At 42.4% G+C, this 24,986-nt stretch overlaps 1 pseudogene; it reads left to right on the forward strand.

Annotated features, from left to right (window-relative positions):
- The first annotated feature begins 5,511 nt into the window (after positions 1–5,511).
- Positions 5,512–24,986, forward strand: part of LOC119064214 (60S ribosomal protein L35a-like) — a 109,513-nt pseudogene continuing 90,038 nt past the window's right edge.

A 24,986-nucleotide genomic window follows, 5' to 3' on the forward strand; every position in this document is an offset into this window, starting at 1 on the left:
TACTTTAAGAAGTAGATAAATTATTTGGCATCAGGTCTAACCTGAATAGGAAAAACATTGGTGATATGAAAAGAACCAAAGAACCCTACAGTTTAGAAGGTCCACTGTAATTTTTGGAAATTGAGATTAAACCAGGCGAAAATTCTAGCAACTTGTTTATTGCGATGAGAAGCTGGAATCGGTTCATCCCAGTGTTTCTAAATGAAGTGTACAGATCTCAAGTCTGAGCTTTATTTCCACAGACCTTTACTGCACCATCTTATACCCTTCGGTGGGCTGTTGTTGACAGCTGCATTCTCTGTGAAGAAGTGGTTCATTTCCTTGTAAGTAGTTATATGAACTTAAAGTTGAGAATAGAATGGTTATAGCAAGACACTTTTAAGAGGAAAGGGAATTTCATTTTAAAAAACCATCTGTCACTCTCCCTGGTTGCTGTGGCTCAGTTAGTTGGGCATCATCCTGCAACTGGGCTCTTCATAAATAAGTTAGAAAAGAAAACCCATCTCTCGTGAAGAATAACAAAAGTGAGGGAGGGGCAGCAAAGGGGGAGAGGTGATGCTTCTGAGAATCTCTATTAACCTCTGGTGTCTGTGCCCAGGACTGTTTTTTCCCACAACTCTGGAGTATTGTGTAGAAATTCTATGGTAATTAGTGGAACACTTTGCACAGCTTTATTTCATGCTTCTGTGGCTGCCTTTGGAATGAAAGTTTGAATTAATTTGTCATGCGTACAGTTTTTCCCGCAGGCAGTTGGATGAAATCCCCAACATACTTGTATATCAGACCAGGGGAATTCACAGATCTAGGCCATCTTTTAAAATGGGGCCAGTAGGATCAAAAAGAGTAACAAACTAAAACAAAATAAAAACTAACACGGGGCAAGTACTCTACTAGGTGCTCTGCATAGTCTTTTTAAACTTTTTAAGCCTGCAGTGTGGGTGTTATCGCCCCAGTCAGACATGAAGAAACCGCAGCTCATGGAGATGAAGTGATCTGCTCGAGGCCCCACAAGCAGAAAGCGGCAGAGTCAAGTTTAATACCAGGTCTGCCTGACAGAAAGCTGAGGCTCTTTCCATCACGATATACCTTATAGGCCCATTAATTCATAATACAGCCAAGTAGAAGAAGACAATTGTGTGCTTATCTCAGAAAGAAAAACAAAAGCAAATACCAAGAGGCAAGGATTTAAAGTGAATAAAAATCTATTTAATTTACGATTATATAGAACAGTATGTGCCTGGCCTTACACAGGGCATTCTTCAATCAGAGGACCCTTCAGTGCCTTAAACAGATGTTCGGGTGTTTTCTAAGTGTAGAATATTCAGAATAGATAGACTATATATTTCAGAACCTGGAACTTTGCACTTAGGCATGATTTAGAATTTGGGGGTTTGCCTGGAGCCCCAGAGGGTGGATTTCCAGCAAATTCCAACGGCAAGGGTGCCTCAGCAACTTCTCACTGCCCAGTGAGCTATGCTATGCTCTGGCCCACAAGGTGGGGACTCAGTCCTATGAGGTGGGGTGCTCTTCACACAATGTGTCAGCCCTCAGGGTACACTATTCCTTACGTCCGCAATTCCTACATTCTTTACTCTTTTTTTACTCTCACGCCCTACTGCCCTAATCTGTTATCATTAAACTTTCTTTGTTAAGAGAACTGCGTGGTTCCTGTCTCCGGGCAGGACACTGACCAAGGCAGCTGAGTAGCAATGGAGCGGCAGTTTGAAGATGCTTAGATGTTGCAGAAATCTTTAGTCACCTCGGACGTGTACAGATAGGCTTTGAGAGGTGGGAAAAAAGAATTGTTAGATTTTGGAATAGAAAAATGATTCACAGGAAGGATAAATCTTTAGATGGAGGCACTAATTCTCTGCACTATGGTGTTCCCATGTCACAGAAAAAACCAAAGGCTTCGCAGGGACCTACAAGGCCTGACAGTAACCCGGCTACCCCTGTGACCTCTGACCTTACCTTCAACCCCTCTTTCATCACTCACTGCAGTGGCTTCAGCAACGCCTTGTTGTCCTTGAACAGGTCAGGTATGAACGCCTGCCTCAATGCCTTGTACCTCCTGATTCCTTCCGGGAATACTTCCCCACAGATACCTGCCTTCTTCTCTCCTGAAACGGCTTTGCTCCATTGTCACCTCCGTGAAGATTTCCCCGATCACTCTCTTTAAGTGTGCAACCTTGACCTGGCACATTCTATCCTCTGTCTGCCTTCCTTTATTTATTTTCTTCATAGCACTTGTCATCTTCTAAGATGCTACAAAATTTGCTTACTTACCTTTGTCTCCCTCTGACTAAAAAATAAGTACCATGAGTCAGGGATTAAAAAAATTTTTTTCAGTGTTGTCTTTTCATATCTAGAACTGTGCCCAGATATTTGTAGATAAATAAGTGAATGACCCCTTATATTATCAGCCTGAATAGGATTCAAACTATATTTTATTTATAATTTTTACTCATATTTGTGGGTACGTGTGTGTGTGTGTGTGTGTGTGTTGTACGTGTGAGTTCAACCAGACTTAAAGAGATGATAGGCTTTGTGTTATGGACTTTCTTGGTGGCCTTTACTTTGAGTGAAGGATTTCTTTGATCGACTTGTTTTTAAGTGGTATTTTGCCCATGTTTTAAAATGAATGATTTCAGCGAACATTTGTCACTTTCCCCCCCATCAGCTATCCCTTTCTTAACAGCACCCCAGTTTTGCTTTGATGGAGCTATTAATCAGGGATGTGATGACTCCTGACCCAAACCAGGTGGCTGGAAGTATTTACGTTCTTGAGAAGAGTGATAGAATGACCCCGAATGGCTGACACTATTTCTCTCCGCAGCACTCCCCGACGTGGCCGTTCAGCAGGTGCTGCCTCCGTTTTTCTCTGGGGTTGCTCTAGTTTCTGCCCTTTCTGGGTCTGTTTGTTCCACTTTTTTTTTCATTCTATGAATTACCCTATCTTCTTTCCCTACATCCTTTTTGCTGTTTAAGTTAGCCAAGAAGTTTCCATTTCTTGCAAACAAATCATCTCAACTGATAACATAATTCACTTTTTCATTAGAGGAGAATCTGTATTTTATTTTACAGATTGACTGCGACATGCCTGGATCAGTTACTCTGTAGAAAATATGCTTTTTAGGGTACTGAATATTTAACATAAAAATGACACCTTTTGTTAGTGTGCATCAATCCTGATGGACTAAAGGCATTTAGGCAAATCAAATAAAAAAGTAGAGATGATGTAACCTCTACTTGCATTGCATTAAGTACAACGCATTATATTTTGGATGCCTTCTCTGCATTTCTCGTTACCATTGGTGGTTTTAGAACGAGCGATTGCTACACCTCACTGTTGGGGTAGAAGGCCTCCGTTACAGAGGAACGGGGATTCTGCAGTGGGTTTACGTGACAACGTGGCCTGTTGCAGACCGCTTTGCTATACAGAGAGCACCTTCATTCTGTAATAGCTAGAATACATTTTCAAGAGTAATGGAGAAATGCTCCATATCCTTCATTTCCAAAACAATAACAAACTATTTGCTGGAATGATGAGAAGGTTAAAGAATTTTATTGGTGATAAGGTTAGGAAAGTTGGCACATTTTTCAATCCAAATCATCTCAAAACATCATAATAATAAATACTGTAAGTCACTGTTAAAAATTCCATAAAACCTGGAAATAACATCTGAAACCTATGAAAAACAAAGTATAGTTATGAGGAAAATATATTCTTGATAATAAGGGTGTTTTCAGATCAAAGGTAACTTTTTTCCCTGAAAAATTGATGTAGCTTCTCTTTTTTATTTTTGTTGATGCTTAAATTAGCATATTAAAAAAATCATTGTTAAGACCAAGGTCAAAGAGAATTTTTCCAGTGCTTTAATGATTCCCATCAATTCCCATCCTTCCCATCAATTTATAGGAGATTAATGATTTATGATCTTACATTTAAGTTCTTAATCTATTTTTAGGTAATACTTGTGATGGGTATGAAGTAGGGATTCAGTTTCATTCTTTTGCATGTGGATATCCAGTTTTCTCAACACTGGGATTTTCTTAAGAACTTTCTCTCATCAACTGTTAGGCTACTCTGAGATGTACTCCGTATAGGAGAGGCAGAATAAACCGTTTACTTCGTTTACTTTTTCCTTCACTAAATTTTCAGAATAATGACTTTGGGAACCATAATGTTGGTAATAAAGATTAGGTGAGAATCCACCTATCCGAGGAATCTCTAGAGATGAAACCATGTGGAAGTCGTTTGGTTCGGACCTTGCGATGACACTCTCACTGTGCTGTCCGTGGGTACAAATGAGGCCACATACATTCATCTTTACATTTTGATATTTCTGTAGTGCTCAGTCCCCTTGCAGATTCCCTGTCTCCACTTACTCCCGAAGTCTCCTGGCGGCGTCTGCCACCCGCCTGTCCACTCCACAGACACCTGCTGAATGCCTGCTGTGTGCCAGGCTCATCCACTCGGGGAGGATTCTAGTTGCTCCACTGCTACTGCTGCCGCCTTGACAAGGAGCCTTATTGTTGTTTCGATCCCCTTCTCAAAGACGCCAGCCTATGTGCCAAGGCTGCTATCAGCAGGTGTCTTCATCCCAGCAGTCCTGGTCCTGTCGGTGCAGGGCTGGGAGCTGGGTGTGGGGCGGCTGTGAGAGAGCCTGTCTCAGTGTTGAGCTTCATCATCTGGGTTCTGCAAGAGCACCACTCTGTGACCAGGGACTCACTGAGTCTTTTAGGAAAAGTCCTTTCATGTTTTTTTTTTTAAATCCTCACCCAAGGATACATGTATTGATTTTAGAGAGGAAAGGTGCGGGGAGAGAGACAGAGAGAGAGAGAGACACTGATGTGAAAGAGAAACATGGACCGGTTGCCTCACATCTGTGCTCTGACTAGGGGATGGGATGGAACCCAGAACCTGGGTGTGTGCCCTGAGTGTGGATCGAACCTGCAAACTTTAAACTTTTGGTGTATGGGGGCAATGCTCCAAACAACTGAGCCATCTGGCCAGGGCAAGTTCCTTCACCTTTGACTTCATTTCTTTCCCTACTCAGACTTAAAACATCACATTATCCACTGTCCTTGTCTCCTCCTTTCTCTTCAAACACTCATGAATGAAACCCCTTATTCTTTAGCAAATTAAACCAAACCACAAGCAAAGCAATCTTTCCATTCATCCTTCCCATCAATTTATAAAAACAAGTTTCTGGAGGGATCACCAGCTCACAGTTCCGTAAAGAGAGAGACTATTGTTTCTCCAAGTTCGATGAGCAAATTTGTTACTTGAGAGGATCTCATTCAAACACAGATTCTGATGCTTCAGGACTGGGGAGGAGTCGACAATCTGCATTTCTCACAAGCTCCTGAGAGCCGCCTGCTCTGCTAGTCCAAGAACTACGGTTTGAGCAGTGAGGAGCTAGTATAAAAATAACCAACTGGATAAAGTCACAGTAGAGTTTTGATACAAAAATCAAGTTCCCCTGCAGGGTTCCATGGCAGGACGCGATGGTGGTGGAGTCTCCCTTGCTCGTGCTGTCCAGCCTGTTCACCTTCATCTGTCAGGGTGCTGCCCGGGAGGCCCTTTCTGCGGTCAGGGTTTGGATCTCCAGTCTCCACATTCTAAGTCAGTTATTCCCAATCCCTAGTGGAATTTCTCTCTTTTAAATGCAGTATCTTTGGAGGTGGGACCCAGACATTTCCATTAAAAAAACATCTCCCCGGGTGACTCTAATGTGCAGCCGGAGTTGAGAATCAATGTGCTAAATACCAATTTTTCCATTTTGTGTTGCTAAGGAGGTTTCCTTCTTCTACAACAGCCATGCAAACAAAACGGCCCTGCAAAAAGCCTGCTTCCAGTCCTTACGAACTGGGCAAGTCCTGCTTAGGTTGCATAGCCTGGTTCTGCTTTGTCTCAGCGCTGAGCTCTGGTAATAGGTTCTGCTCTCGTTGCTGGCCAAATGGAAGGACTTCCACTTCACTCCCTGTCACACGACAAACAACATTCTTGTTGCGGTCCGAGCTAAAAACAGGGTTTCCTCACTGGGCAGGACCTCAGATACCAGGAACGATCCGTGCCATTAAATGGCTGGGTGTGTATGTTCAGATGGTTTGTGTTAGGTGCTTTTTCTGATTTGAGCAGTGGATAGAATGTTTAGGCCCATGAAAACAGAGGTGGCAAAGTCTGCTGAAGACATCAGGCAGAAGGAGGGGAAGCGGAATGGACAGGGCAGTTGCTATTGAGGATTTAAGAGGCTTTAAAAGGCTGCCAACTGAGAAATGAGTTGTGATGCTGCCTGATCATCCATTTCCTTCCTCGGGTCCCCCGTCTCCGTGGTGTCTGTGCTCTGAGAGAAAGAAATGGTTCTAAGGTGCAGATTTGGAAACCAACCTTCAGAACCGTTTGCCAGATTTTAACATTAAGTATGCCGAGGTTCATTCTTTTCATTTTCTCGAGGCACCTCTTTGTGTACTGAGCATTGAATTTAAATGCAGTTTTTATAAAAAAGTGACATAAATATATTGCACCTCCTCCCCCCCCCCCCAGGGCCAAACAAATATACATTGTTTCCAAAGCTTTCCCTTGCCAGAAAAAAAAGAAAATCCCTATTAAAAACAAAGGAAAAGATATCGACTTGGGGATCCTGCCTAACTGAAACTATGCTTGTAAAATCATTGAGGGGGGGTCACTGAGAAGAGCAAATTTAAAGGCAATTTGGGTTTGAACTCTATGATTTGAAGTCCTGCTTAGTGGCTTCTCTGTTCCTGGAGAGGCACTGGGAGGCAAACTGGGGAGGTGTGAATCAAAGCATCACAGACCTGGACAAGTTGCTAAAGTCAGGACTGAAAATGGGGGAAGTAGGGAAGGAAAAAAGCAGAATTGAAATGAATCCAGTTATAAAACCCTAGAGACAGGGTCATTTACACCTGTGAGGAAAGAGGACAACTTCCCAGTGAATTGCTTTGTGGGGAGGTGACATGCCCCTTGAAAATGCCTCACCTCATAAAATTTCCTGGTGGAGCCTTTTGTTATTTATAGTTTTCAGAAATGCCAGGCTAAGATTTGTATGTGTGTGCATGTGTGCATGCGTGTGCATGTGTGTGTGTGTCGAAACACATAGGAGAAGATGAAAAGATACAAAAACTTGCACAAGAAATTCACTTTGTTGCATTAAAGGAAGGAGAAGGAACTGATCACTTAAAAAAATTTAGGATACTGATTTTGGAGAGAGAGAAACATGGACTTGTTTTTTCACTCACTTATGCATTCATTGGTTGATTTTTGTATGTGCCTGACTGGGGGTTGAGTTCATGATCTTGGTGTATCAGCATGATGTTTCAACCAACTGAGCTACCCAGCCAGGGCTCATGAGTATTTCTGAGCATTTGATACACAGGATAGGCAAAAGGAGGTTTTACAGTTGTGAGTATGTGAAACACAGAGTTTATTCTTACATTCTTATTTATTAATTATTGTATTATATTCTTTTTTAACAGAAATATTTTAAAATTTTATTGATTATACCATTACAGTTGCTATTTTCCCCCTTCATTCCCCTCCATCCTGCACACCCCTCCCGCACCATTCCCCCCCTTTAGTTTATGACCACATGTCTCAAGTTCTTTAGATTCTGTATTTCCCATACTATTCTTGCCCTCCCCCTGTCTATTTTCTACCTGCCGTCTATGCTACTTATTTTCTGTACCTTCTCCTTCTCCCACTCCCCTGTTGCTAACCCTTCATGTGATCTTCATTTCTATGGTTCACTCCTGATCCAGCTGTCCTCTTAGTTTGCTTTTGTTTTAGGTGTGATTGTTGATAACTGTGAGTTTGCTGTCCTTTCACTGTTCAACTTTTTTATCTTCTTTTGCTTAGGTAAGTCCCTTTAACATTTCATATAATAAGGGTTTGGTGATGATGAACTCCTTGAATTTGGTCTTATCTGAGAAGCACTTTATCTGTCCTTCCATTCTAACTGAAAGCTTTGCTGGATAGATCAATCTTGGTTGTAGGTCTTTGGATTTCATGACTTGGAATACCTCTTTCCAGCCCCTTCTTGCCTGTAAGGTCTCTTTTGAGAAATCAGCTGACAGTCTGATGGGAACTCCTTTGTAGGTGACTGTCCCCTTATCTCTTGCTGCTTCTAGGATTCTCTCCTTCATTTTAATCTTGGCTAATGTAATGATGATGTGCCTTGGTGTGTTTCTTCTTGGGTCCAAGTTCTTTGGGACTCTCTGAGCTTCCTGGATTTCCTGGAAGTCTATTTCCTCGGCTAGAATGGGGAAGTTCTCTTTTATTATTTGTTTGAATAAGGTTTCCACTCATGACTCTTCCCCTTCTGGTACCCCTATAATTCGAATGTTGGACCGTTTAAAGATGTCCTGGAGGTTCCTAAGGCTCTCATTGTTTTGAATTCTTGTTTCTTCATTCTTTTCTGTTTGGTCATTTTTTCCTTCCTTCTGGTATACTCCCTTGATTTGAGTCCCAGTCTCCTTTCCATTACTATTGGTTTCCTTTGCATTACCATTCATTTCATTTAGTTTAACTTTCATATGTTTCTCTAATTTGTGACTAAAATCAACCAGTTCTGTGAGGATCCTGATAACCAGTGTTTTGAACTGTGCATCTGAAAGTTTGGCTATTTCTTGTTCGCTTAGATTTATCGGCTCTGGGGCTCTGAGTCGTTCTTGAGCCATTTTGGTCTGTTTGCACTGGTAAGTAAGAGGAGCCAGGGCGGGGCCACCCAGGTTGCTGTGTGACGCTGCGTGTGGGGGCGTGGTCAGAGAGGGAGCAATGGCGGTCGTCTGGGCTAGCCCAGTATGACCAGTCCCACCACTCGGCAGGACTGTTTATCTGATCGGAATTGTAGGAGCCTGCTGCCCTGCGCCTTGCGGCCTCAATGCTCGCCTCTTCACTGGTTTATCTGCACGCAAATGCGCGACCTACCGCAGACAGCCAGCCGAGCCTCTTCCCTGTGTGCTCCAGTAGCTAGTCCGAGATCCGCGCCTTCGGCTGCTTGCGCACCACCAGGTCAGGGATCTTTTTGGGTCAACCCACTCCGCTGCTGGCTTCGCCCCTCTTATCAGTTTAGCTGAGCATTTTGTTTTTTTTTTGGACTCCGTATTGTCAATTTTTTGTGTGGTTTGGTTATGTTTATTATTGTTAAAAATAGTTGTTCTTAGATTTGGTTGTGCACAGAAGCAAGGAGCTTCCACCTACGCCTCCATCTTGGCGGAAGTCCTTTATGTATTTTACTGATTATGCTTTTACAGTTGTCCCCTTTTCCCCCCTTCATTCCCCTCCACCCTTCACACTCTTTCCCACCCACATTCCCCCACTTTAGTTCATGTCCATGTTTCATAAGTTCTTTAGCTTCTACATTTCCCACACTATTCTTGCCCTCCCCCTGCCTATTTTCTACCTACTATCTATGCTACTTATTCTCTACCTTTTCCCCCTCTCTCCTCCTCCCACTCCCCTGTTGCTAACCCTCCAGGTATGTCCATTTCTGTGGTTCTGTTCCTGTTCTAGTTGTTTGCTATTTTTATTTTAGGTGTGGTTGTTAATGATTGTGAGTTAGCTGTGGTTTTACTATACATGTTTTTTATCTTTTTCTTAGATAAGTCCCTTTAACATTTCATATAATAAGGGCTTGGTGATGATGCACTCCTTGAACTTGACCTTATCTGGGAAACACTTTATCTGTCCTTTCATTCTAAATGAAAGCTTTACTGGACAGAGCAATCTTGGATGTAGGTCCTTGTCTTTCATGACTTGGAATACTTCTTTCCAGCCCCTTCTTGCTTGCAAGGTCTCTTTTGAGAAGTCAGCTGACAGTCTGATGGGAACTTCTTTGTAGGTGACTGTCTGCTTATCTCTTGCTGCTTCTAGGATTCTCTCCTTCATTTTAATCTTGGCTAATATAATGATGATGTGCCTTGGTGTGTTCCTCCTTGGGTCCACCTTCTTTGGGACTCCCTGAGCTTCCTGGATTTCCTGGAAGTCTATTTCCTTTGCCAGATTGGGGAAGTTCTCCTTCATTATTTGTTCAAATAAGTTTTCCACTTGTTGCTCTTCCTCTTCCCCTTCTGGTACCCCTATGATTCAGGTGTTGGAACGTTTAAAGATGCCCTGGAGGTTCCTAAGCCTCTCCTCATGTTTTTGAATTCTTGTTTCTTCATTCTTTTCTATTTGGTTATTTCTTTCTTCCTTCTGGTCCACTCCCTTGATTTGAGTCCCAGTTTTCTTTCCATCACTATTGGTTCCCTGTGCGTTTTTCTTCATTTCACTTAGTGTAGCCTTCATTTTTTCATCTAATTTGTGACCAAATTCAACCAATTCTGTGAGCATCATGGTCACCTGTGCTTTGAACTGTGCATCTGATAGGTTGGTTATCTTTTCATCACTTAGTTGTATTTTTTCTGGAGCTTTGATCTGTTCTTCTGTCTGAGCAGATTTTTTTGGTCTTGTCATGCTTATTATTTATGAGGGGAGCCTTAGGTGTTCATCGGGGCGGGGCAACCCAGTTGCTGGGTTGTGACACTGTTGTGGGGGCGGGGTCTGAGAGTGAATAATGGCACTTGCTCTGCTCTCTCAGTCCCCTCCACCACTCCCCTCAAGCAAACTGGGCCTTTCTGGTGCTGATTCCCAGGTGGGTGGGCTTGTGTACATTCTAGGACCCTGTGGGTCTCTCCAGCGAACTTTCCTGTAAGGCTGGGAGTCTCTCCCTGTGCCTCAACCCCCACAGGTGTTTAATTGGTATTTTGAGGCTTTATTTCCAGGGTGGGACCCTGGGTTGCATGGTCTGTCTCACTCCCCAGTTTCATCTGGTTTATCTGCACATGAATGTGGGACTACCCAATCAGCCAGTGGCCTTGTATGCCATGCCCTGCTTCTCATTTGCTGCCTTGCTGGGTTTGCCCGTTGCCTCTCCGCCCCCTGCGTCTGCCAGCTGCCGCCTGTGTGCCCAGGGTCTGCCTGCTGCTGCCTTGCATGCTGGCATCACTGCTTTTTTTGCTGGACCCCTCTCTGCCTAGCTCTGCCCCTCCTACTGGTCTGGATGAATGTGTAGATTTTAACTCCTTGGTTGTCAAAATTCCATACAGTTTAATTTTCTGTCAGTTCTGGTTGTTATTTTATTCTAAATTGTTGTTGTCCTTATTTTGGTCGTGCAAGAAGGCACGACAATGTGTCTACTTACACCTCCATCTTGGCCAGAAGTGCTAATGATTACTTTCAAAAAAACATAACCACCTATTTGCACATGTAACAAAATTAATATTAATGTCTTAAAAATGAGCAGCAATAGTTCATTAAAAATTCCTTATCACCCATACCATCTGAGGCCCAGTCCATACTGAGGTTGTCCCATCATGTCTTCTCACAATTAGCTTGTTTGAAACAGGATCTAAGCAAGGACCAAACAAGCATTTAATTTTATGTCTGCTAAATTTCTTTTAATCGGGAACATTTTCCCCCTCCTTTTTATTTCTTTAGGAATTTTCATGTGTTTTAATGCTCCACAGGACTGGTGTGTTTCAACTTACTTTAGTTACTGTTTTTTGTTATGGGTACTTATTTTTCTGTATCAGGAACTCATTTGCTCTTGAAAGCTTCTTTTCAAAAGCAGGTCCCAGACTCATCTTGAAGCATCTTCTGCCCCAGACTTGGAGTGAGTCGTTTGACCAAGGAGCTCTTTTGCTTTTGGTGGGGTACACAGCCTGGTGCTAGGGGTGCTCACTGCTACTGCAGTGTTTTGCTAAGGCCATTTTACAACCTGCTCAGTAAGGCCGCAGATAAAAATGGCTGGATGTTTCATTCTTTATTGAACCTGGTCTGACATATTATAATCCATGTTTTATAAACAGGGGCCACTGAAGTAGAATGTCAGACAGGAGGTCTTTAAGGTGGAATGGGTCAGCACTAGGTTACATTGTGGACAGAGTTCTTCTTAGAAGTCAACTCAAGCGATGGCCAACTCAAGGCAAACTGAAGTAGATGTCCTTCTTTGACACCTCCTAACTTCCTTATCTGTGCCCTTTTCCTGTGTTCTAATCTCTCTTTTTTTAAAAAAAATTATTTATCTTTAGAGGGAAAGGAAGGAGAGAGGGAGAGAAATATCAGTGTATGATTGCTTCTTGTGTGTCCCTTGTTGGGAACTAGCCGGCAACCCAGGCATGTGCCCTGACTAGGAATCGAACTGCGACCCTCTGGTTCGCAGGCCTGTGCTCAATCCACTGAGCTACACCAGCCAGGGCTCTAATCGCTTCTTGCTCAGTGTTTTCATGTACCAATATCTTTCCTCTCATTTATGAAAGTGAATTAAAAAAATTCCTTTACATTTACCTTGTTGGTGACTATTCTCCAAGCGAAGCAGTGCAAGACTGTTATATATAGCGAATGGAACTGGGTTTCAGTTCCGGCTCTGCCTATTGCATTTTATAGAAATGGTGCCCGAACAGACTACTGAACCCCAAATAATGCGTCATCAGTGGAGAACTTTCAGGCCTTGGAAAGGAAGTTATTTCTGGTTGAGAATACCTTTCAAATATCTCAAATTCTACCTTTCAGTTATTTAATTCTATTTGATAGGAAAATAAGAACTGTTTATAAAGTTTTACCCCAGAAAAGAAACCATATTTCCCCCTTCTATATGTGTTAAAAAATAACGCTTAAAAATTCTCTTGATGCTGAAGGGCATTAAATACCATTTTGCAAAAAGACGCAGAAAATGGAAAACCACACAGCCCATAATTCCAGAGGTTAAAGCAGAAAGGACAGATTCTTCTTTTTTGCACTAGAGTAAATATGTCAAGTACAACCATATTTGCATATGTTGTATTTTAAAATCATGTTTACAACTGCCTCATATATTCTGAAACTGGCAAGTGGAAGGCAAGGAGGTCACAGGTGCAGCTGGTGCAAGTGATGGAATTCCCATTAGGCACATTTAGAAGCTCGGAACTCCTGTGGCAAACAGAGCACTCCATCTGTTGGTTGCCCATTGAGATGAAGGCCAGATATATAGACAGTTTAGTATGGGCAGTGTATCTTGAGGGTAACCGTTTATATTAAGTATCTTTAATTTTATTTGCTTACTATATAATTATTCTAAGAGTAGTCACAAATATGAACTGCACAGGAGTACACCTGCTGGCGAGCAAGTATAATATTTCAATCTTAATTATATGTCATAAAGACAAAAATGAAAACATGTCTCAGCACAAGGCACTTTACAAATGGTATATTATTTTTAAAAAGCTTGGTGACAGTGAATTTATGATATTCAAAATGACCATGAGCAGCTATGTAGAAAATATTTGAGATAAGAAGATGCAATAAACCATTCCTAAATCATGCTGTCCTTTTAAACACTTTGGATCGATGAAGAAACAATATTGCATATAACAGAATACAGGTGACAGGCTGGGTTAGGTTACTGCAAATTCTACTAATAAGTAACACTTAGTATCAGTATTTAATTTTTTTATTAAAACATTTTTTTATTGTTGTTCAGTTAGAGTTGTCCCCATTATCCCCCCCTTGGTCTCCCCTGTCTCGTCCAACCCCCGCTCCCAAACGCAATCCCTACCCCATTGTCCTTTACCATGGGTCCTTTGTACATGTTCCTTGACTTGACCCTTCCCATTCTTTCCCCTGTTATTCCCCCCCCTCCTCTGGTCACTGTCAGTTTGTTCTTTTTTTCCATATCTCTGGTTCTTTTTTGCTCATTTGTTTGTTTTGTTGATTAGGTTCCACTTATAGGTGAGACCATATGGAATTTGTCTTTCACTGACTGGCTCATTTCACTTAGCATAGTGCTCTCTAGTTCCATCCATGCTGTCATGAAGGGTAGGAGCTCCTTCTTTCTTTCTGCTGCATAGTATTCCACCGTGTAAATGTACCACAGTTTTTTTATCCACTCATCAGTGTTTTTATGGGCACTTAGGCTGTTCTCAGCACTTGCCTATTGTAAATTGTGCTGCTATGAACATAGGGGTGCATAGGTCCTTTTGAATTGGTGTTTCAGGATTCTTAGGGTATAATCCCAACAGTGGAATTACTGGGTCAAAAGGCAGTTTCATTTTTAGTTTTTTGAGGAAACTCCATACTGTTTTCTACAGTAGCTGCACCAGTCTGTATTTCCACCAACTGTGCACTAGGGTTCCCTTTTCTCTACAACCTCTCCAACACTTGTTTGTTGATTTGTTTATGATGGCCATTCTGACCAGTGTGAAGTGGTATTTCATTGTGGTTTTAACTTGCATTTCTCTGGTGGCTAGTGATGCTGAGCATCTTTTCATATGCCTATGGGCCCTCTGTATGTCCTCCTTGGAGAGGTGTCTGTTCAGGTCCTTTGTCCATTTTTTAATTGGATTGTCTTTCTGGTGTGGAGTGTATAAATTCTTTATATATTTTGGAGATCAAACCCTTGTCTGAGGTGTCACTGGCAAATATGTTTTCCCATACGGTTGGTTCCCTTTGTATTTTGCTGTTTAGCATCAGCATTGTAAACTAATTCCAGTAGTCATTATTTGGAGCAGCAGTTCTCAACTGAGACAGGTCTTTTTTGAGGTGTGACACAAGTAATCTGTGATTAATAATAGCTACCAAAGTTTTAAAATGAATTACTCACTAGAAATTAGAGCAAACACAGAGCAATCTGTTTAACAAGGTCATCCAAGGACATGGGACTTGCTGGTGTTTCTGTGAGCCTTACAAGATAAGAGTGAGCTGGAGAAGGGGGAATTGTGTACAACTTGCAGCATATTTCATCTGTGCCAAAGCCTTAGTCTTGGTGCTGCACATGAGTGCCATTCATCATGTATTCTCAGTGAGTGCAGTGAGGTCAGGAGCTGCCAAATACTTGAGCAAAGGTTTATTGTGGTGCCCTAGACCCCTTGTGGGCTGGTCTGGTAGGATCCGTTCTGTTTCTTACTTAGCTTCTCATGGCTCTTCCAGAAAAGGGATGAGGCTTAATGTTTTGAGAGGCTATGTTATTGGTATTGTGTCAGTTAAGTCTCTTTCTACAACATGTGTGTGATGAACGCTCTCAAATGAGAGTGCCCAGCTGTCCAGGCTTGTATATTTTTCCTGGATTATCAGGTAAGGATCTAAGAGAAGCAAAGTGTGGGGTCGCTTGACAAATGTAAAAAATAAGGTAGTAAAAAGTAATAATGGGCTCTTCTTCATTGATCTCTTTTTATGATCCATAATATTATACATTTAGTATTATCTCCATTTTATAGATGAAGTAACTGAGCCTCAGGGAGTTTAAGAAACTTGCTAAGAAAAAACCTTGCTAAGGGTCCTAGCCAGTGAGTGACAGAGCCAGGTTCAAACGTCTGTCTCTGTAGTGTCAACAGCCACAGTCACGTCTACTCTGCTGTATTGTTGCAAAGTAAGTGTGGGGGGGGGCATTCCATGAGCAAATTAGTTCAAGAGATGTGATAAAAAATCATCATCTCTACTAACATCAACTTACACTTTCAAAGCCTATTACAAATGACAGCACTTTTCACATACGCTATCTCACTTATCTCACCAACTGTTAAAATAGCTGGGGGAATACTCCTACCTCTGTTTAAGGACTGTGTGTATGTGCATGTTGACAGAGAGAAAGAGAGAGAGAGAGCGAGAAATTGAAGGCAGATAAATAATGTTTCCTAATAAATAATGGATAGGGCCCAACACTGACTCTTTAGATCTGACCCAGTTCTTGGCTTCTTCTCAATTCTTGACTCATTGCATGTCCCTGGAGAGCCAAGCTTGCACTCCATCTTGGTCTGCATCTAGCAACTGTGAATCTTAAGCCCCAGATTATATTACTGCTGACCAGTGGGAAAAAGGCATCTGTGAGCTCTGCTGTGAGGACTTGGGACTAAAGAGGCAGAGGAAACATGGAGGGATGACAATTAGGATCTTTTCAAGGTATTGCTTTATAGATCATACATTTCAGTATTCCAGAAGTATTCATTAAACTAGACATTTGGGGGAACAAGAGATAAATCAAGAGCTTGACCTTTTAAAGTTCATGCTGTGGAGGCAGCATGTATGAAATATTTACGTGGGGAAATAACTTGAAATATTGGACCACAGGTTCAACATTCCTTCCGTCGTGACTACTCATCCATGCATTATTCAAGTCCATATCCAGTGACAGCTTGTCAGGTGTGTGCCAAGATAACTGCTCCCAGAAAAACTGGTTCAGCCTCCTTCTGCCTGGAGGGGAGAATAAAAAACCATCTGGAAAAGGAGAAGGGACTTCTTCCAGAGGGCAAAGTCCATGGAGTGTTACATTAGGCACTTGGTCTCTTCCCCTTTCTCCCCTCTGCAGAGGTCTAGAGGGTACTCGACCTCTTCTCTCTGTTACCCCCACCAGCCCAAAGGGTCCCTGGGAGTGTCATGTGAAGTTTGAAGGGTGATTCTAGAACATGAAGCTTCTTGCCAGAAGTGCCTATGAAGACTAGGGGCTGACAGATGTGCATTGTTACAGCTGACTATGAAGGGACCATGGAATAGTGCAGCTGAGAGGGATGGAGAGAGTGTCTGGGTCCCCACCACATGGTGTGGCAAGGATGCTGGACTTTTTCTGCAGGCCCAGAACCTCCCTGCAGAAGTGAGTGGGGCAGGTGCTGGTTTGCAATCCTGCCCTCTCCTCAAGGTACAGAGTTAAAGGGGAGGAGGAGAAGGAAGCTAGAAGGTGACCTGAATGATATTAACTGAGACAGTAATTCCTGAAGTGAATTAAAAAAAAAACTTTAGACTGGGCCAAGTCTCATGGATTGGACTAAATTTAGTTTTCTTACTGTCAAGTGGAACGGAAGCTTGTCAAAGCAAAGTGTGTACAGGTATAAAAATAAAGGGAGTTACATGTTTCCACATAGCTCATTTGTCATTGTCCAATTCATACCATTCACATTAGATGTAAGTCTACAGTGAGGCAGTTATTGAAAGCCAGGCATTGTTGAAAAGAACACATCTTTCTAAATTCGGAAAGCTTCCTTTTAAATAACACAAACCCCAAGTTTGGAAGGCTGAGCTTAGAGCTAAGGAGGCTTGGTGATGGGCGAGAAGGAGGGCTAAGGACCTGGCCTGTGGCCTTTGGTCTACCTTCTTGCATTCTCATTGAGAGTCTTGGCTTAGAGGTAATCAGAAGACTTTAGCGCAATCCTGGGCTGGAATCTTTCACCATCACCAGGAGTTGGGCTCCAAAGAGGAATGAGGTCAGTTCTAGATAATACAGGCAGTTACTGTTTTTCCCTCACACATTCTAAGTGGTAGAGGTATTACTGGTCACAGGCACACAGTGGGCCTCCCTGGGGGAGGAGTAGACACCGTCACTCTGCTGAACTCAGACACGGCTGTGTGACTTGCTTTGGCAAATGGAATGTGAACAGAAGTAGAGAGTGTCTCTTCCAGGCAGAAATGGTACAAACAACAGTGGTCATGCTTTTTGGAAGAATTCTCCCTCTCAGCACTGAGGAGGCATGTGTTGAAATGGAGCTTACATCAGCCTGGACTCTTGCGTGGCTATGATGAGCAGATTCTCCTTGTCAATTTTGGATATGCAAGAAGTCAACTTTTTCCTTATTAGCCACTACAACTTTTTTAAAAGCATTTTTAAAAATTTAATTATTGTTCAAGTACAGTTTTATGTCTTTTACTCCCATCCCAGCCCACCCCCTCAGTGCTCCCCACCTCCCTCCCATTCCCGCCCCCCTTAGTTTTTGTCCATGTGTCCTTTATACTTGTTCCTGTAAATCCTTCCCCTTTTCCCCTGAAATTCTCTCCCCTCTCCCCTCTGGTCTCTGTCAGCCTGTTCTCTACTTCAGTATCTTTGGTTATACTTTGCTTGCTTGTTTGTTTTGTCGTTTAGCTTCCTGTTAAAGGTGAGATTACATGGTATTTGTCTTTCACCACCTGGCTTATTTCACTCAGCATAATGCTTTCCAGTTCCATCCATGCTGTTGCAAAGGGTAGGAGCTCCTTCTTCCTTTCTGCTGCATAGAATTCCATTGTGTAAATGTACCATAGTTTTTGGATCCATTCATTTACTGATGGGCACCTAGGTTGCTTCCAACTCTTGGCTATTGTAAATTGTGCTGCTACGAACATTGGGGTACATAGCTCTTTTGGATTGGTGTTTCAGAGTTATTAGGATATACTCCTAACAGTGGAATTGCTGGGTCAAAAGGCATATTCATTTTTACTTTTCTTAGAAAATTCCATACTGTTTTCCATAATGGTTGTACCAGTCTGCCACTACAACTTTTGGCATATTTTTTACTGTATCCTTTTCTGACTGATATGCAGTGTGAATGTTTTATCCCCATTCCATAGTCTGTATAGTGTCATTAGCAAGAATTATCTTTAATTTGCTGAAGAGGATAGTTGGATTAAATTCCAGTCCAAGGTGGGAGCATTTAGCTGGGGTTTCTGCAATAATTTAAGGGGTTACTTACTCTCCTTCTAATGACACCTGTTACTGTCTACTTGTATTATAGTTATGGGAGATGTGCTTAAGCTCTTCTGTTAAGCTGAAGATTCTTTGAGTGTAGGTAGCAGGTCTACCTCATTTTCAAGTGAAAATTCATTCTTTACAAGGTCATATAATTTAGTGGTGGAAAGTATTGTTAGGTGCCTGATTAGTCAGGAACCACTAGAAAAAGAAGCACAATAGATGTTTTGGAGGTCAACGTTTCCTAAAATATAAGCAGATTCTTGCTATAGTCTAGTTATAGTGTAGAGATATCTCTCACATGGAAAAGAGCCTTTTCAGAGGGCCTGTTGGATGGGAGCTTTACAACTGTGAACTCTTCAGATAAGGAGAAGGGGAAAAATATCATTAGCTAACATTTATTTATTATTTTCCATGGGCCAAATACTGTTCTAACTTTTTACACTTACATCCTCAGAACAGCTCTCCAAATTGGGTGCTATAATGATTCTCAATTTCTTTATCTAAAAGAAAACTAGGTGCAGACAAGTGAAGCAGCTGGCTTCAAGTCACAGAGGAAGGTGGTGGATTTGGGATGCGAATCCAGTATGGATCCAAAAGCTTGCTCTTAACTCCTGTGCTGTCCTGCTTAGTGTGTAGTAGGACGGTTCTTGAGGTGTCTCCTGCTCTCACCTTCCTTGTCTGGGAGCTACCTCTACCCACAGCTTCACTGAAGGTCTGGGCTTAGGCCTCATCCATAGCTGATTAGACTAGGCATAGACTGGCCAATGGTTTATCTATTAGATTTTTTCCTAAAAAAAAACTTGAACCAAGAAACAGTGTACAATGAGTTAGGGTTTTTGTACAGAAAAAAAAAAAAAAAAGATGAGTTGAAGGTCTTTGAGCTGAAACTGTTTTGTTTGGTCCACAGAGTGTTTTTGCAAATATTTAAGCCAACATTTAAAAATCAAAAAGAGAACAAGGGAAACCAATCCTAAAATGTTGTCCGTGATAAAAAGTAGCATGTATAATGTTCCACCCAGGAATAACTACACGCGTGTGTGTGTGCATAAAGAGCTGCTGGTGTGTAAACATACGATCATCCGAACGTGAATGGTGGCCAGTGCAGAGCAATACATCTTCAGGTCACGTCTGTTTCTCTACATGCATTTATGCATCTCTGGAATATTTCACACTAAGCATGCATAGTTAGAAACAACTTCTAATTTTAAACATGTCAGTGAGATTTTACGTAACTCTCTATTCCCAGCTACTGTTGAAATTGGAAAGATCTGGCATTGTTGGGCTTGCATTTTCACCCAGCAACCACTGGGCTGCGTCTTGGCCACCTCCTTTAAACACAGTGGATACACTCTAACCTCTACAACCTATTGTTCTTTACACTTGATCCCATCTGCTCCTTGACATTTAGTGCCTGGACCTGTTGGCCTTGAGGGATCGTTCTTCACAGAAAGGTCATACAGACTTGGAGTTGGCAGCCACATTGAGTTACATGCAGTCTACAAAGACCACATAAAGTAAGGTAGGCCACGCAAGCTCAGGACCCAGAGCAATGCCATCCAATAGAACTTTCTGTGATCATGGAAATGAGCACTTGAAATGTGGCTAGTGCAACTGCGGAACTGCATCTGTAATTTTAATTAATTGGATGTGAATATCCAGATGTGGTTAGTGTTTACTATATTAGACAATACAGGTAGAGACATCATGATTAAGAGAGAGAGAGAAGCAGAGACGAGAGAGTTTGCTGAGGGTGGAGATATTCTAAGAAGTACCTATGCAGGACATCCTAACAGGTGACCCAGAAGCCGCTCATAGCCCACCTTCAGACTGGAAAGACGTTTCTCTTAGAAACGAAGAGAGTGATGAGAAAGGGGATTGTGCAAGACAATTTGTTTAGAGAGAGTGGTCAGAGTGTTCTGTGTTCCCCCTCTTTCCACCTGCTTCAAGTGACATGAAGGGGGATTCAGGAGGACTGCACAGAGAGGTGACATGCCCAGTGAGCTTGTGGAGCTCATAAATGGGTGCCTGACTCTCCAAAGGAGAGATTGACTGGAGGTGCCGCGGACCACAGAGCAAAGAGAAAGGGCTATTTGAAGGTGGGGGTCTACTGAGTTTGGTAAAAGACTATCCTTTGGGCTGGAGAGAACTCTACAGAAGGTGGCAGTGGGGTCACTCCCTAAGAAGATGAGAAATCTGCAACAGAAAGGGTCCATGTCCAGAAGCTGCTGCTGGAGTGAGGGAGTGGGAGACCCCAAACATGCCCCCCAAAGAGAGATCCAGCAGCATGCCCTGCTGTTCAGAGGGTGCCAGCTTCCGAAGACAGGAGCACCCATCACAACAAGGCTCTTTTTCCCTCTTTATCTCCCCCTCTTGTCCCAGCTTGTTGAGGAGATGAAACAAGGAGAGCAAAGACAGACCTCACCACCTATCTCCACACAAGGTTTCCAAAGGGAGGAATGGGTTGCCATTTACCTGGGTGGGGACTGCTAGGGGGAATGGTTTACTTTTGGGGGGAGGAATTAAGAGTTCAGTTTGTGAAGGTAGATGAGATTAGCCAGCTAAGTGGAGATGTTGAGGAGACAGCTGTAAAGCAATTGGGAGTGCAAGAGTGAAAGGAGATAAAAACTTGGGACGTGGCATACAGATGGCATTTAAAACCGTGAAAGTGTTTGTGTTCATGTAGGAAGTGAGTCCAGACAAAGTAGAGGACTGAGGACTGAGCTCTGGGGCACCCCAGTGTTTAAAAAGGCTGGATCCACATTAGGGGTGTGGAATAGGGTCTGGCACATGGTGAGTGCTCATAGCTGCTGTGATGGGGAGCGAACTCTTAGCTCTGACTGAAATGTCTGGTTACGGCTGCAAAGGGGGTCAGTGTTCCCCAGAGAAGAACAAGTGATGAATTTGCTAATTTACGCTCCTTTTACACCCCTATTCCCCAGGCTGATTTACTCAAGGACTTGTGCTGTTCAAAGTGTAGTATCTGGAGTGAGAAGAAGAGACAAGGATGGCAACATGAGAGCCTGGCTGGTCTCCTGGACAAGCCTGGGGGGGCAGAGCTGGGTGAGGTTGTTCTGTTCCAAGGCGTACCCCTCAGCTTCACAGATGTAGAATTACTGTCTTGACATCATAGTCAGAGTTGGGCATGGAATCTGTGGCCAAACTCTGAAGAGACTGGCAGGCAAATTGCATCGCCATGTTGATAATTTGTCATTGCTGATGACTTCTCTTCGTCCCAGTGCACAGCATCTGGTCTCCCACCTGGACTTTTGCAATAGCTCCCAACTTGCTTCCCCTCTTTCACGCTTGCCCCTGTCAGTCCTTTCTCCATAGGGTGACCAGAGCGATCTCTAAGGAACATCAGTTGGATCCTGTCCCTCTCAGGATCCGTCTGTGTCTGGTCATTATCAGAATAAAGTCCAAACTCTCAGGCACTTGGCCCTCGATGGTCCAAGCCCTGCCTCCCTCTCCATCTTCATTTCGAGGACCATTCCTCTCTTCTCCATTCTCCTTTATTCACACCAGTGTTTTCTCAGATTCTGTTTCCCATGTGTTTCAAGCCCTTTCTGCCTCCGGGTCCTCTGATCTGCAGGTCCCTCTGCTGGTCATGTTGCTGCCCAACGCTTCATCTGGTTACTGTGTGTTTCAAATGTCAACTTGAACATCTCATCCACACAGAGAAGCTTCTTATCCTTCCAACCCAAATTAAGTCCTGTTAGTTACTGTTTCTTACCTTTCCTTTATAGTACTTAATAAAATGTATAATTACATTTATTTGTATGTTAATTTGTTTAATGTCTGCTCTCTGGCTAGACTTCCAGTTCCTGGGGCAGACTATGGCTCAGTGCTCAGCAGGGTACTTGGTATGCAGAAGTTGCTCAATCAATATTTGTTGAATAAATAAATGAATGTCAAGGGGACCAGAATGCTTTCTCTGTGGTTAAACAGCTGATTCTGTCAAAAATTTACCTGGGAAGCCAAATTACACCCCAGGGAGGGAAGCAAGATGGAATCAGAGCCAGAGAACTGACTAGTTGGTGTCTTTAGTGTCTGGTGTCTCTGACTTATGAGATCCTGGTGTGTCCACCTCCACTCTAGGGACGTGTCTACCAAGGGGTCTGGGCACTGGATCCTTTGCAGTTCTCTGGGCATCAAGCTTACCCTTCTGCTGATACGTTCTTTCACCACACAATCAACTGTGACGCAAGTAGAACCGTGGGCTTCCGAAATTATGACTGGAATCTGGGTGTACTGGGATCTAGGTGTACCAAAACCTCGCAGCCACTTTTTTTCATCTTGTTGCTTACAGTGGGTTACCTATTCTGACGATTTATTTTAGTTATTGATTTTTTTTCAATTTCATATTTAGCCTTCTCTTCAAGTTTTGGGCATACCTCGTTACTGCGTATGCCGGTGACACAATGCTGTCAGACTTGAACGTCCTTGCTGATGCTAATGTCCTGATGTAAAATTCAAATTTCTTTAATGTGTCAGCAGATTCAATCAAGGGGGAGGTCTTAATTCATCACGTGGACCGTAACAAACTTTGAAAACTAAAAGCGAAATACAGGCAAAATAATACTTCTTTATTAATTGCCTTTTTAGTCATTTACGGTTATAGCAAAAAAGCCAATTCTAGCCAACGCAGAAATTAGCTGGTCATTCTGGTATATGTCAAAATACAGAACTTACAGTGTGTACTTGCTTAAACTTAGTTCTCTTTCAGGAAGTCATTTGAATACTATTATAGTAGAGACTATGGAAAAAGTCTAGAAGAACCCAAACTAAGAAATCGTCTTTAAAGAAAATCTTAAAACTATTATTTCCAGACTTTTAAATGTTTTTACAAAAGACCCGCCCAGTAAGCTTGGCCTGGCCAGGGCCGACAGTGGGCACTGTGTGGTTAAATCCTGTACTCCACACTTCTCATCCTGCGTGAGTTATGGGAAGCGGAGTGGAAGAACGCCTGCAACGTGGTGGAACAGGCCAGTGCAATGCAGCATTTAAGCTAAGGTATGCAAATGGCCCAATCTGTTCAGGCGGCTTAAGGATAAAAAGTGACTTAACAGGATTTATTGCTATTGTATTAATCACTGCAACCTGAGTATTTAGTAGATTGTGAGCAGGTGTTTTCAGGATTATACTAATAACAAAGGAAAACAACAGACATGCTTTTAATAGTTAAATGATAATTACAGATAATTAATCTAACATTTTAAATTAGAATGAAAGAGCAAGGTTAGCATATTATAAAATATTTAATGTGTTTAATGCACACCCGGTAATCTTTCATCATTTTGCAATTAATTATACTGCTTATAAGTAATATGGTAACTGAATGTGGGAGAAAATGAAAGGCATCATTGCTTAACTCTTGGTGTCTAGGAAGGAGAGAAATCAGCTTTATTTTGAGAGACCTCTGGAAAGGATTCCTTTTAAAAAATGCCAGCACTCAAATTTATTATCATTCCCCTGGAGCACACTCTTTGAAATGATATTTTCACACAAGGTAGAATCTGAAATTTGAATCCTGTCATACACACAAAATGCTGAAAGTTCAGCTCGCACAGGGAATAACATTTAAATATTAAGAGTCCACGTCCAAGGCAGATATGACAAGAATAAAAACGATCCCATTTCAAGTGAGATCTCTGTCCTCTTTGTTTTTAAACTGGGTTAAATTAGCATTTTTGTTCAGCATGGTCTGAAAGTTACAAAATAAATATGATAAGGAGCAAAGAGTTTGGAACTGTAATGCTCACATAGTCAAAGTGGGTCTCCATTTCGCTGAAGTCCCTCTGTTTCTCTGAAGCATGAGACTTATTTATAGGCTCTAGGCTCTAGGGCCAAAATATCCAGTCCGTGGGTCAAACCGGATGCCTGGTGCAGTGGAAAACATCAAAGAGATGTTTAACTGAAAATTTCACTTTGCAGCACATTGTTTTGCTGTGAGAGAAGTTCTTACCATTCGGCCCATTCCCGCGTTGTTCGGATCTGTGTCTTACACACGCCAGTCACCGGGGTCCTGAGGAGCTCCAGCCTTAGAGGGCGACTCTTTCCTTAAATCTTTCTTTCTTTTTAGATTTTATTTATTTATTTTTTTTAGAGGGGAAGGGAGGAAGAGAAACATCACTGTGGGAGAGATAAATGGATTGGTGGTCTCTTGTACGCCCCCCTACTGGGGACCTGGCCTGCAACCCAGGCATGTGCTCTGACTGGGAATCGAACCGGCAACTTTTCAGTTCCCAGACCAGTGCTCAATCCACAGATCTGAACCAGCCAGGGTCCTTTCCTTAAACATTTAAATAAGATTAGCCAGAGTTCCCATATCCTATGTAATAGAGTACTTGAGAAGCACATAATAGCCCCTTTTTCTTTTAAGTTCTAAATAAGTGGAGAAACATACAAGTAACTATATATCATGTATATTCAAGAGATTGCAGAAAGGGACCAAAATATCACCCAGAAAAAGAGTAGGTCTTACAATGGGTCCAGGCTGCTGTGTAAAGTGCTCAGTTGAGT

The sequence above is a fragment of the Artibeus jamaicensis genome, unplaced genomic scaffold, assembly GCF_021234435.1.
Source record: "Artibeus jamaicensis isolate MK-2021 breed Jamaican fruit bat unplaced genomic scaffold, CSHL_Jam_final contig_233, whole genome shotgun sequence".
Classification (NCBI taxonomy): domain Eukaryota; kingdom Metazoa; phylum Chordata; class Mammalia; order Chiroptera; family Phyllostomidae; genus Artibeus; species Artibeus jamaicensis.